This window comes from Heteronotia binoei, chromosome 8 (assembly GCF_032191835.1).
Source record: "Heteronotia binoei isolate CCM8104 ecotype False Entrance Well chromosome 8, APGP_CSIRO_Hbin_v1, whole genome shotgun sequence".
NCBI lineage: Eukaryota > Metazoa > Chordata > Lepidosauria > Squamata > Gekkonidae > Heteronotia > Heteronotia binoei.
Window position 1 is genome coordinate 65,335,775 of NC_083230.1, and position 12,322 is coordinate 65,348,096.

Genomic DNA, 12,322 nt, shown 5'->3' on the forward strand with positions numbered 1-12,322 from the left:
GGCCGTGGTCCGCCCCCTCTTAAAGAAACCATCTTTAGATCCGGCCCAATTGGCACACTATCGGCCGGTCTCAAATTTGCCTTTTCTGGGCAAACTTATTGAGAGGGCAGTGGCGATGCAGCTACAGACCTTCCTGGAGGATGCTTCCATCCTTGACCCATTTCAGTCCGGCTTTCGCCCGGGATATGGGACGGAGACGGTGCTGGTCGCCCTAGTGGATGACCTTCAACGTCATCTGGATCGGGGCGGCTCGGCGGTGCTGATGTTGTTAGACCTGTCGGCTGCGTTCGACATGGTCGACCATCGGCTACTGAAGGGTCGCCTCGCCGACGCGGGGATTCAGGGGTTGGCCTTACAGTGGCTTTCCTCTTTCCTTGACGGTCGGGGACAAAGGGTCGCGGTTGGGGGGGAGCTGTCCCGGAGGTGCACACTTGATTGTGGTGTACCACAAGGGGCGGTTCTCTCCCTGATGTTATTTAACATCTACATGCGGCCTCTTGCCCAGATTGCCCGAAGGTACGGGCTAGGGTGTCATCAGTATGCTGATGACACCCAGCTCTATCTACTGATGGACGGCCAGCCGACCTACGCCCCGGAAAATCTAGATCGGGCATTGCATGCCGTGGCTGAGTGGCTCAGACTGAGTGGGCTGAAGCTTAACCCTGCGAAGACAGAGGTCCTTTGCTTGGGTCGCCGCGGCCCGGGAGGGGGAATCCCCCTACCAGCCTTTGACGGTGAGCCGCTGATAGCGGCGGACAAGGTCAAGAGCTTGGGGGTGTTATTGGAGCCTTCCTTAAAGATGGAGGCTCAGATAGCAGCCGCTGCCAAGTCCGCGTTTTTTCACCTTAGACGGGCAAGGCAGTTGGCCCCCTTCCTGGAGCGCGATGACCTAGCAACAGTGATCCATGCTACGGTCACCTCGAGGTTGGACTACTGTAATGCCCTCTACATGGGGCTGCCCCTGTCCCGAACTCGGAAATTGCAGCTGGTGCAGAATGCCGCGGCCCGGCTGTTATTGGGCCTCCCAAAGTGGGAGCACATTCAGCCGGGTCTTCGGACTCTGCACTGGCTTCCAGTGATATACCAAGTCCGGTACAAGGTGCTGGTCATCACCTTTAAAGCCCTATATGGCTTGGGACCTGTCTACCTGAAGGACCGTCTCTCCCCACATGTTCCCCAGAGAGTACTGAGGTCGGGATCACAAAACTTCCTTACTGTCCCTGGGCCGAAAGAAGCCCGCTTGAAAGCTACAAGAGAAAGGGCCTTCTCTGTTATGGCCCCTACATGGTGGAATCAGCTACCGGAAGAGGTGAGGGCCCTGCGGGACCTTGTTCAGTTCCGCAGGGCCTGTAAAACAACCCTCTTCCGGTTAGCCTACACCTAGCTTGAGAATTTTAATGCAACCTGCCAGATCTCTGTATATATTGGAATATTTATTAATTTTTATGGTTTTATCTGTTTTATCTGTTTTAAAGTTATTCCCTTACATGTTTAAATATTGTTTAATTTATGTTGGATCTAATGCTGGAAGCCGCCCTGAGCCACTTGTGGGAAGGGCGGGATATAAATTCTAAATAAATAAATAAATAAATAAGTAGGTCTGATCCCCATCCTCCCATTCCACATGAATACTGAACCAGTGAACAAGACTTTAATAAATTGTACATCTGTTTAAAGACAGAAGACCCCAGTATGAAAGTAAGGATGTCAGGTCTCTATTCTGGAAGAACTCATGGCATCCACTTGCACCTCAAATACTGAAGGAGGAAATAGTGGATGAAAATGAAGCACATGCCAGCTCACTGTTATCACTTTCTATAAAAACAGGACGTGGCGCAGGTGGATGCACTAGAATTTATAAAAAATCTGTGGTAAAACCAGGTGGGTAGCCATGTTGGTCTGAAGTACCAGAAGAAAGTTTGAGTCTAGTAGCACCTTTAAGGCCAACAAAGTTTTTTCAAAGTATAAGCTTTTATGTGCAAGCATACTTCTTCAGATACAGTGAAACAGAATTTCCTCAACAATTAAATACAGAAAGACTTTGGGGGAGGGGGTTAGTTGCCTGGAAGGGCCAAGTATAATCAGAGACAGAAACAAAACTGGAAATTACAAGTCCATACATATAGATAGAGGGTGAGCAGTAAATTATCATATAGCATAATAAAGATGTTTAACAGATGTGTGGAGCAAAAAGGAATAATAAGCTTAGTTTATACCTTGACTAAAACTTGGTTGGTCTTAAAGGTGCCACTGGACTCAAACTTTGTTGTGCTATAACCAGAGAGGCTTTATAACTTCTACGGTGTCTAATAATATCTAAACCCAAGAGGTTTTATATCTTCTAGAGTGATTAATAATATCTACACATTAGTATGTCAACCCCCTCTTTCTTTCAGGAGTTGCTGGATGCAGCTTGGTAACATTATAAGAAAGTAGGAATTTTCAAGTGCTCCCTAATTAATTTAGGGTTCCCACAAACTTTGCAATAGGCAGGTTCATCAGGACTGCAGAAATGTTGGTTGTAGAGACTGGGAAAAGCATGAGGTGGCCTGAACACTAATGAACACATAAGTTTGAAAAGTGCATACATTTATGGAAAAGTAATTGGTGTGAAGAAGCAAGAAATGGAACAAAATAAAGGCTGCAGGGTGGGAGCTGAGTTTTTTTTAACAAAAGAAAACAAAAATCCAGTGGCATCTTAAAGATGAGCTTTCATGAGTCACAGTTCTCTTCTTCAGATAGACTCATGAATTCCATTTGTGTAAAGGAGAAAAAAAGAGAATTTAGGAGCTAAACCCTGCCTTTTCACAGTTCTAGACAGTTTACAATCAGTAAATTGGAATGTGGGATTCCCCAGGGAGCACTTCTCTCCACAATGTTATTTAACATTTACATGTGCCCCCTTGCCTAGCTAGCACACAGTTTCAGGCTGGGATGTCATCAGTACACTTATGGTACCCAGCTATTTCTGTTGATTGGCAGCCAGCCAGATTCCACTACCATGAATTTAGCCAAGGATTTGGAGGCCATGATTGGGTGGTTAAAACAGAGTTGGCTGAAACTGAATCCAGACAGCATGGAGGTTCTCTGGATGAATGAGTGGGAAGCCATGACTGGGCAGCCATCTCCCAGCTCTTGATGGTGTGCCCTTATTATCAGCACCAATCATTAAGAGCCTGGGCATGACTCTGGATGCCACTTTATCTGTGGAGGCCTGCAAGATTTGTTATCTTTCTGCAGAGCATGCAAGGCAGAAATGTTCCACAAGGCATTTGGTTGAGGACAGTGGTGGAACAGTATATAACCTGGCACTCTCATTGTCAAGTCTGGGGTTTCAATAACGAGACTTTCTTGATAAGAAGTTCTAGTTTATTGTAACATGTTGCAGAACTGTAGCTGAAAGATTGCGAGACTGGCGAGCATACACACAGAGGCCAACTTTTAAGGTACAAATCAAAAGCATTCCTGAGGGGAGGGCACACTATGCAGGGTACATTCACACATCGTTGTTACATTTATCGTTCTCAGGCCTTGGTTGGCCTTGGGCGCTTCCTGGCGCTCGTTATCTCTGAGAAGGCTTCATAATCTTATTCTCATGCTCTCGTTACCAAGCTGTACTACATAACAAAGGGGAGGTGATGGGGGAAGGCAAGGATGAGCTAGCAGCAGATGAATACAGTATGGCTTTTACCCAGGATCCCTCTCCTGAACCAGCTTTTTGGGCCTAGACTACTCAGCAGCATAACACACTTGACACTCATACTGTCCAGTATCTGTAGGCTCTCCAAGCAGGCATCTGGAATCAATTATTCCTCCACCACCTAGAAACCTGCTTTATATGTAAGTAAGTAAGTAAGTAAAATTTTATTTGTATCCCGCCCTCCCCACCTAGGCAGGCTCAGGGCGGCTAACAACATCTCATACATATACAATAGTAAATATAAAAACTTTAAATTTAACAATAAAACTTTAAATTTAACATCATTTAAAAACCAGTTAATGTATTTAAAATTCATATAATTTAAATTAATCTGGCAGCAATGGTGGCGTTCTGACGCTAGTTTCTGCCAGTTTGATTAGTTCCATGTTGACATGGGTCCTTAGACAGGACCGTGTTGGCGGATCCTTAGTTAACAGCAATTCAGCAGTCAGTATATGCTCGTTTAAAGAGGGTAGTCTTGCAGGCCCTGCGGAACTGATCAAGGTTCCACAGGGCCCGCACCTCCTCAGGAAGCTGATTCCATAGGGCGGGGGCCGCGATTGAAAAGGCCCGTGCTCGGGTATTCTGAAGCTTGATCTCTTTCGGCCCAGAGATAGTCATTTTATTTTTTCCAGCTGGCCTCAGTGCCCTCTGGGGTTCATATGGGGAGAGACAGTCCCTCAGGTAGGCTGGTCCTCAGCCATATAGGGCTTTAAAGGTAATGACCAACACTTTGTACTGGACCCGGTATGTAATTGGCAGCCAGTGCAGTCCACGCAGTCCCGGCCGTATGTGCTCCCATCTCGGGAGTCCCAACAACAGCCTGGCTGCTGCGTTCTGCACCAGCTGCAACCTCCGGGTCCGGCACAAAGGTAGCCCCAAGTAGAGGGCATTACAGTAGTCCAATCTTGAGGTGACCATTGCATGGATCACTGTTGCGAGGTCGCAATGCTCTAGGAAAGGGGCCAACTGCCTTGCCCGCCTCAGATGGAAGAATGCTGACTTGGCAGTGGCTGCTATCTGGGCCTCCATTGATAATGAAGGCTCCAGTAAAACACCCAGGCTCTTTACCTGGTGCGCTGATTTCAATGGCACGCCGTCGAAGGCCGGGAGAGCTATTTCCCCTCCCAGAGCACCGCGACCCACACAAAGGACCTCTGTCTTCGCTGAATTCAGCTTCAGCCCACTCAGTCTGAGCCATGTCGCAACAGCCTGTAAGGCCTGGTCCAAATTCCCTGGGGTGGAGTCGGGCCGGCCGTCCATTAGTAGATAGAGCTGGGTGTCATCTGCATATTGATGGAAACCCAGCCCAAACCTCCGGGCAATCTGGGCAAGGGGGCGCATATAGATGTTGAACAACATTGGGGAAAGAACTGCTCCCTGAAGCACACCACAATCTAGTGTGTGTCTCTGGGACCGCTCCTCCCCAATAGCCACCCTTTGTCCCCGACCTGAGAGGAAGGAGGAAAGCCATTGCAACGCCAACCCCCCAACCCCAATGTCGGCGAGGCGGCGCGTCAGCAGCTGATGGTCGACTATATCAAATGCCGCCGACAGGTCTAATAACATCAGTACCGCAACGCCGCCTCGATCCAGTTGCCGCCGGAGGTCATCCACCAAGGCGACCAGCACCGTCTCCGTCCCATGGCCAGGTCGAAAACCAGACTGGCACGGGTCGAGAACAAAAGCGTCATCTAGAAACCTCTGTAGCTGCAGCGCCACTGCCCTCTCAATAATTTTACCTAAAAACGGTAAATTAGACACCGGACGGTAATTTGCCAATTCGGCCGGGTCTGCTGTACATTTTTTCAAGAGAGGGTGGACCAATGCCTCTTTCAGAGGCGTTGGAAAGTGCCCCTCTACTATGTTGATATGCTATATGTGTTTCAATGTTGGTTTTAATTTTATTTATGGTACACACCATTGGAAGCCACCCTGAGCCTTGCTATATAGGGAAGGGTGGTCTAGTATATCTAATAAATAATAATAAAATAATAGCAGGGATAAGGGATTTAAAATCATCCTTTGAAAAAAATAGTGGTAAAACTTGAATGAAATCTGAAATGTCCCGCCATATCTCATTGAAACTTTTCACATGGTTTCAGCTGATGCATTTTCCAGTTCAATCAAATATCAGAGCACAATATAATTAGATGAGTCACAAGTTATTTTCTAGGTCCATTTTTGCACCTTTAAGACCAACCAAGTTTTATTCAGAATGTAAGCTTTCGTGTGCTCTCTAAGCACACTTCATCAGATGAGGGGATCAGGTATAGTGGGCTGAAATACATGCTGTTTGTTGATTAAGAGGGCAAACTGACTGTGATCACATGGTAAAACAGTGTGGCTTGGCCATTTGAGGCACGCCAATGCTTCAGATCTCTCAGCTCTGAGTTCTAGCAGAGTCACTGCCACCCAGGCTGAACTATGACTGCCTGACCTATTTGTAACCTTGAATCTATGGGATGGAGGTTGTGCAGGGTGGTAGAGACTCTGAGTGAGCGAGAAAAATTGTCACACATACATATGTAGCAGAAATATGTAGCCCTTGGTGATAAGGCAAGGCCATGAGCAAATCAGGGAAACAGCTTTATTTAACATGCATGGGCCTCTCAGAGGACTCACGTCCTGAAAAGGTCTGAGAGCCCCGATCCAAAGATAGTTACAGGTTTTATATTCCAGATTATTGATTACAGTAAATCACAAGACAGCCCCATTTCCCATACATCATAACTGTCATTTTACCAAAGGAAACAAGATGGGGCAGCATAGCTTAATTCCATATATGACATTCTGGCAACTATCATTTTATTGCAATATCCATTATCATAAACATGTGTTGCTATTCAGCTCTCAGGAAATCATGGGGTCTTTCCTGGGTACTTTTTCTGACTAATTTGTTCCAGCAAGCTTCAGCAACTTTTAGTTCCTCTTCTCTATTTCTAATTGCGTAGCTAGCACATAGGCAGGGGAACAGGGGAAGCAACTTCCCTTTTCTTGCAGAAGGTCCAGCCCCTTCCCAGCCAAGCCGGCATTGCCGGCGTTTAGGCTGGGGGCCGTCTTTGCCTGCTCGGAAGGAGGGAGCGGATGAGTGACAGCCCCGGTGCATCTGGGTGCTTCTTCTGGGCACAGCGTCGAGGCTATATAAGCCCCGACCCCACCCAGAAGTGCGCAGTTTGTTTCGGGCTCTCTGCCCGCCTGCCCTCTCCTTTTGGCAGTACAGGTTTCCACCAGTAGGAATTTTTTCATCTTCACAGAATTGGCCCATGTGGAGTTGTTCTTTGCCTACCTTGTACTGCCTTATAGTGTTAGGGTTTTTTAGTATGAGTTTTGTTCGGTCGCAGGTTGGAGGATGTATTGGCCACAGTGTTTTCAGGGGAGCACCTATGGTTTAGCACCAGGTGTGCGGGTGGTCTGTATGAACCGCAGATGGGCTATACGGCTCAGTGCGGGGAATGCAGATCACGGAAAAGCCTCACCTGGGCGGATCTTTCCATGGGGGATTGATGCTAGCCCAGGTGGAGAATGGCTTGGGGCCTGGCCGCTCAGCAACAGCCCGAATATGGTGGGCTTGTGCTGGGGGCAGGGTGGCTCGCCCTCTTAGGACAAGGCGGGATCAGGGGGTGACCCCAGGGCTCGTCCTTCTAGGCCTTATCCCTGCCAGTTATAGGTTTGACAATTTTCTTGAATAAAGCAGCCCGGTTTTATACCCAACATACTGTCTGCCTCTTCATTCCAACTGGGGGGGCAAGTATTTCACACACACTTTGATATTATTTATTTCAGGCCTAGGCCTATTTTATTTCACACCTGCTATAATTCCCCCCTTTCAAACTCCTCATGATAATTCACTGAGGGGTTTGACTTTGCATATTCTCCGGTTGGATAGCATATTATCTCGTAATCACTCTCTTTGGCAGATTGCCTCCTAGGCCTTGTGAGGAGACTTGGTATCAAACTATCCATATGTCCTGGCAGACACCTGACACAGCAGCAAAGTAGAATTCCCATAATTACCAGGACAACAATCAAGATGAAACCTTTGCACAGCCAGTTTAAATTGGGAAGCCAGCTCGTGAGTCATTGAAATAACGGCCTCCCTCCCGGGTAGGGACACAGTCATCCGCTATAGCCTGTTGGACCAAGCTTCTCAGTGTTTAAACTCCTTGTAAGATTTGGCCTGACTCATTAACATAAAAGCAACAGGTTTCTCCAATGCAGGCACAGGCTCCACCCTGCTCTGCAAGAAGCTGATCCAACACTCTACGATTCTGTAGCACAACATTGGATAAGCTATTGATTTTAGATTGCAGAGTTACCATGGAGTCTGCAGTGCCTTCCATACTTTCTTGTAAGATCTTAGACAAATTGCGGGTATAATGTAGTAGGTAATACACGCCTCAGTTCGAGAACATTGATCTAAGGAAGTCTAGGAACCCATATCCAGAGTCTGCCATCCGGTGAGACCAATGTGAGTAGTGGTAATGACTGCCAAGAGTGAGCACTTCATGTTCCTCTAACTTGTCTCTGGGGTACCCTGATAGTCAGATATGCTACCGTACATAATCCATGCCACTTTAGTGGTAGGCATTTGTACTCCACTTTTCCACACACCCAATAGGTGCCAGGCCTTGTGATAAGTATTCCCTTGCCTAGGGTGTGGGTATTGTTGCACTGAGTCTGTTGCAACTTGTGGGTCAGGGCATACTGCGTGGAGTTACAGGCTCGCAATGATATCATAGAGCATAGTCAGATAGAATGACAATTCTTCCACCTGATATCATTTTGATACCACAGAATCCCTGCAATATTGGTTTGCAGGGTATAATTTGTGACTCCTGTCACTTGGCAGCACTTTGATTGATTGCTATAGGACTTGGCAGTACATATGGTTAGGTTGCAACCACTATGGAGCTGTACAGGGACAGTTGAACAATTGGTTTGCCACCCCATCTTATTTGGATCCAGGTACAGGGTACAGTCACATTGTTCTGGCATTAGGTACCCTACTTCTGGGCCTGTGCCATCGCCTTTAATGCACCATAAGTGATGTTGGTTTTGATTCGCCGTGATAGGAATCATATATGGTGTTATTTGGGGTTTTACTATTTATTTGGGTGCGATAGCTCTTATGTGGGAACCAACTTTTCTCTTTTCCCTTGCCACGGCTGAACACAATGGCAGATGGATCCTGAGTCAGTCATATAGCACTGTGGGGGTACAATGTCATGCAGTCCCACCACCCTTCAGAGGGAAGAGGTTCCCAAGCCATGGTACCTCCGCTTGCTGGGGTGTGGGCGCACAACCAGCACTGGGATATGTTAGTGACATTGGCTATGTATTGAATCTCACCATAGAGGGGGTGCACAGGCACGTGTCCCTTGAAAATAGTTCCTTCTTCTCCTGATGGAGTATCTAGTTGAGGTGGTGCTATTTGGGGTGGTGCTGCCTGGACCAGGGCAATGGACCCTGGTTTAACCCGGATAACAACACAACACCTGGCCTTTTGTCAGTTTTCCCTGTCCTTGGCGATCAGTGCTGACACATCATCCTCAGGGCAATATTCCCCACAAATGCGCCACGCTTGAATGGGGAGTCCGGTCACTTGTCTTAAAAACCACCAGAGTTCCCACTCACCCCAGTGATGTCCTGCAATTCTGGTTTGGCTATATATTAAAAGTACCGTTGTTCTCGCTGCTCTACAACTCCAAGTCTGTACGTGGTACCAGGGGCACAGTTGTTCTGATTCTTCAAACGTTAAAGGATCAAGATCTGGTGAACCATTCGGTGCTTCGAGTCAGGGTCTAACTAAGGTTTGAAATTTGTTCGTTATGCCATTCCCTGTCATCTTCAACCACACAATCAATAGGCAATGACATCTCCCATTACTCCAGCCTGTGGGGATCTAACTCGTTCAACGGGCTCTTCAAGTCCTGGTTACTAAAGAACCTCTTCCTGATCTCTGTCCACAATTCCAATTTAGGACTACAGTATTTACAGAAAAACCTTCTGTTTCCCCAGAACTCCTGGCTTTCACTTAAGTGGGGCCAAATTTCTGCAGAATCCAGCACTAGAAGGGAAGTGGGTATGAACTCATGCCCAGTAACTAACAAGGGTTTCCACCCAAAAAGACTCCTTAACAGGGGTGTGGAACCGTTCCCACCCAGGTTGTTTAGGGTCAGTTTCAATTTAAAGTTGGGCCTGTGTAAGTTTACCAAGTCCACTCTTTGCAAATACCTCTCTTGTTTTCTATTTGAAAGCACCACAGCTCTTCATGGGGACAAATATTATATCTGCCAATCAGCTTATGCGTACCATTTCCCCTATCTTTCAACAAAAACCCTCTTATTAGTAATTCCCAATTATCAGTTGGGGTCAGTGGTGTCGGGTTTCACAACACCCAACTCTTATACTTGTCCATACACTTCTAAACACAAAAAGAGAAGAAAAAACCACAAAACATCTGCTAGGGCTTTTGCTAGGGTTTCAGCTGGATCAGTTAGTTGCTCCAATGCTGGAATCTTCTCCTGTGCGTAGACCACATCAGCTTTGTGACTGGAGCAAGGGGCCATTTACCTTGCCTGTGAACCCAGTCATTCCAGTAGGCTTGAGACCAGAGGTCGCCTGCCTGGTAAGCCTCAGCTTTATCCCAGTCCTGGGAACCTGCTGTGCCTGCCAATCTGATGAGGCTCGCTTGAGAGGGGACTAATGGATCCATGTGGCTAGTCCCTGGACCTTAACGGCTGTTGGGGTAGAAAGAAAAACAATAAAAGGACTGTGCCACTTAGGCTGAAGGGGTTGGGCTCTCCAAATTTTTACCCAAACCAAGTTGCCTGGTTGGAAGGGGTGCACAGGATGGTGCACTTGGAGATGGAGAGCCTCTAACACTTATCTAGATTCTTCATTCACAGCCTTTCCCAAGGACTGGATTTCCTGATATGAAACAAGGTTCTCTATTTGGACTATGTCTCCTTTTATTCCTTTTACAATGGGAGGAGGCCTTCTAAAGACAATTTCATATGGGCTTAACTTTAGTCCCTTTTTGGGCAAGCATCTCAGTCTGCACAGGGCAATAGATAATGTTCCGGGCCACATTAGGCTCATTTCCTGACACAATTTTGCCACTTGGTTTTTGATGGATCTGTTTGCTGTTTCACATTTCCCACTAGACTAGGGCCGGTGGCAAGCATGCAAATCAATGTGTAGCATTTTGGACACTGCTTGCACCACCTTGTGGATAAACAACAGGCCGTAATCAGATGAAATTACTAGAGGAAGACCCCAGTGTGGGCAGACGTCCTTCAATAAGTGTTTGACCACCTCTGAAGCCTTTTCAGTTCTGGTGGTAAAAGCCTCTATCCAATTTGAATAGGTGTACACAAAAACAAGTAAATATTTCCATGGGCCTGATCTGGGCATTTCAGTGAAATCTGCTATTATAGATTCAAACGGGGTTGTCCCTACATGCTGTATCCCCAGGGGCTGACTTGGGCCTTGTCTGGGGTTATTTCAAGCATAGGGTACACATCTGGTTGCTGCCTTTGCACATATCACTCTCCAGGCACCAGTGTCAGCTGTTGATGATCAATCTCCTCCAAGCTCTCCTCCTCCCATCTCAAGAGTTCGAAGCAGGCTCCCGAAAGAACTTTCAGAGTGAAGTTCTGGGTGCAGGCAGGCAGGAGTCCAAAGCCAGTCCAAGGTCGAAGTCCAGGAAGTCAGGCAGGAGCCAAGTCACCAATGCAGAATCACAAACCAGAATCAGAAGTCAATGTCCAAAAGCCCAAAGGTCAGGGTGCCAAGGAAATCAAGCAGGTCAGGATCAGAAATCAAGAAGGAGCATGGATGCAAGCCAGAGAATAGACTTGTTGCTTCCACAAGGTTACCAGGTTCTGGGTGGGAGCTATATAGGAGCCTCAGTCAGCCTGCTCCTTAGGTGGCTGTTTGTTCAGCTGAGGAACTTGCTGGCAACACTTCCAGATCTGTTAACCCTTCCAGCACCCCCTCATCAGTACTCATGACACTATTCCCCCCCCACAAGACCCCCCAACAGATGGGCCAGTCCAGTCAGAGTAGACCGTGTGGAACAGCTGTACGAGGTCAGGAGCATGTAGGTTGTCCGTGTGTTCACATGAATGGTCCTTGGGGCCATAACCTTCCCAGTCCACAAGATACTAGAGGTCCCCGTGGTGGATTTGGGAGTCCAGGAGCTGGTGGACCTCATATTCCTCCTTATCTTCGACCAGAACAGGTGGAGGTGGCGCTGGAGGCGGCGGTCGGATGGGATCCAGTGGTGTAGCAGGAACAAGGAGGGACTGGTGGGAGACCGGGTGGATGCGGAGGGTGGCCGGAAGCTGTAGCCGGAAAGCAATGGGGTTGATTTCATCCGTGATCAGGTAAAGCCCTGCAAAGCGAGGGTCCAGCTTGTGAAACTGGCAAGGCCAATGCAGGTAAAGGGTGGAGAGCCAGACGTGGTCCCCGGGCTTCAGTGGGGGCCCCACCTGTCGCTTTCGGTCGGCAGCTCTCTTGTAGGCCTCTTTAGCCTGTTGGAGCTGCTCTCGGAGCAAGTCCTGGAGAGCCCAGAGTTCTTACAGGTGCGCATCAGCAGCAGGGGCTGCTGTGGGG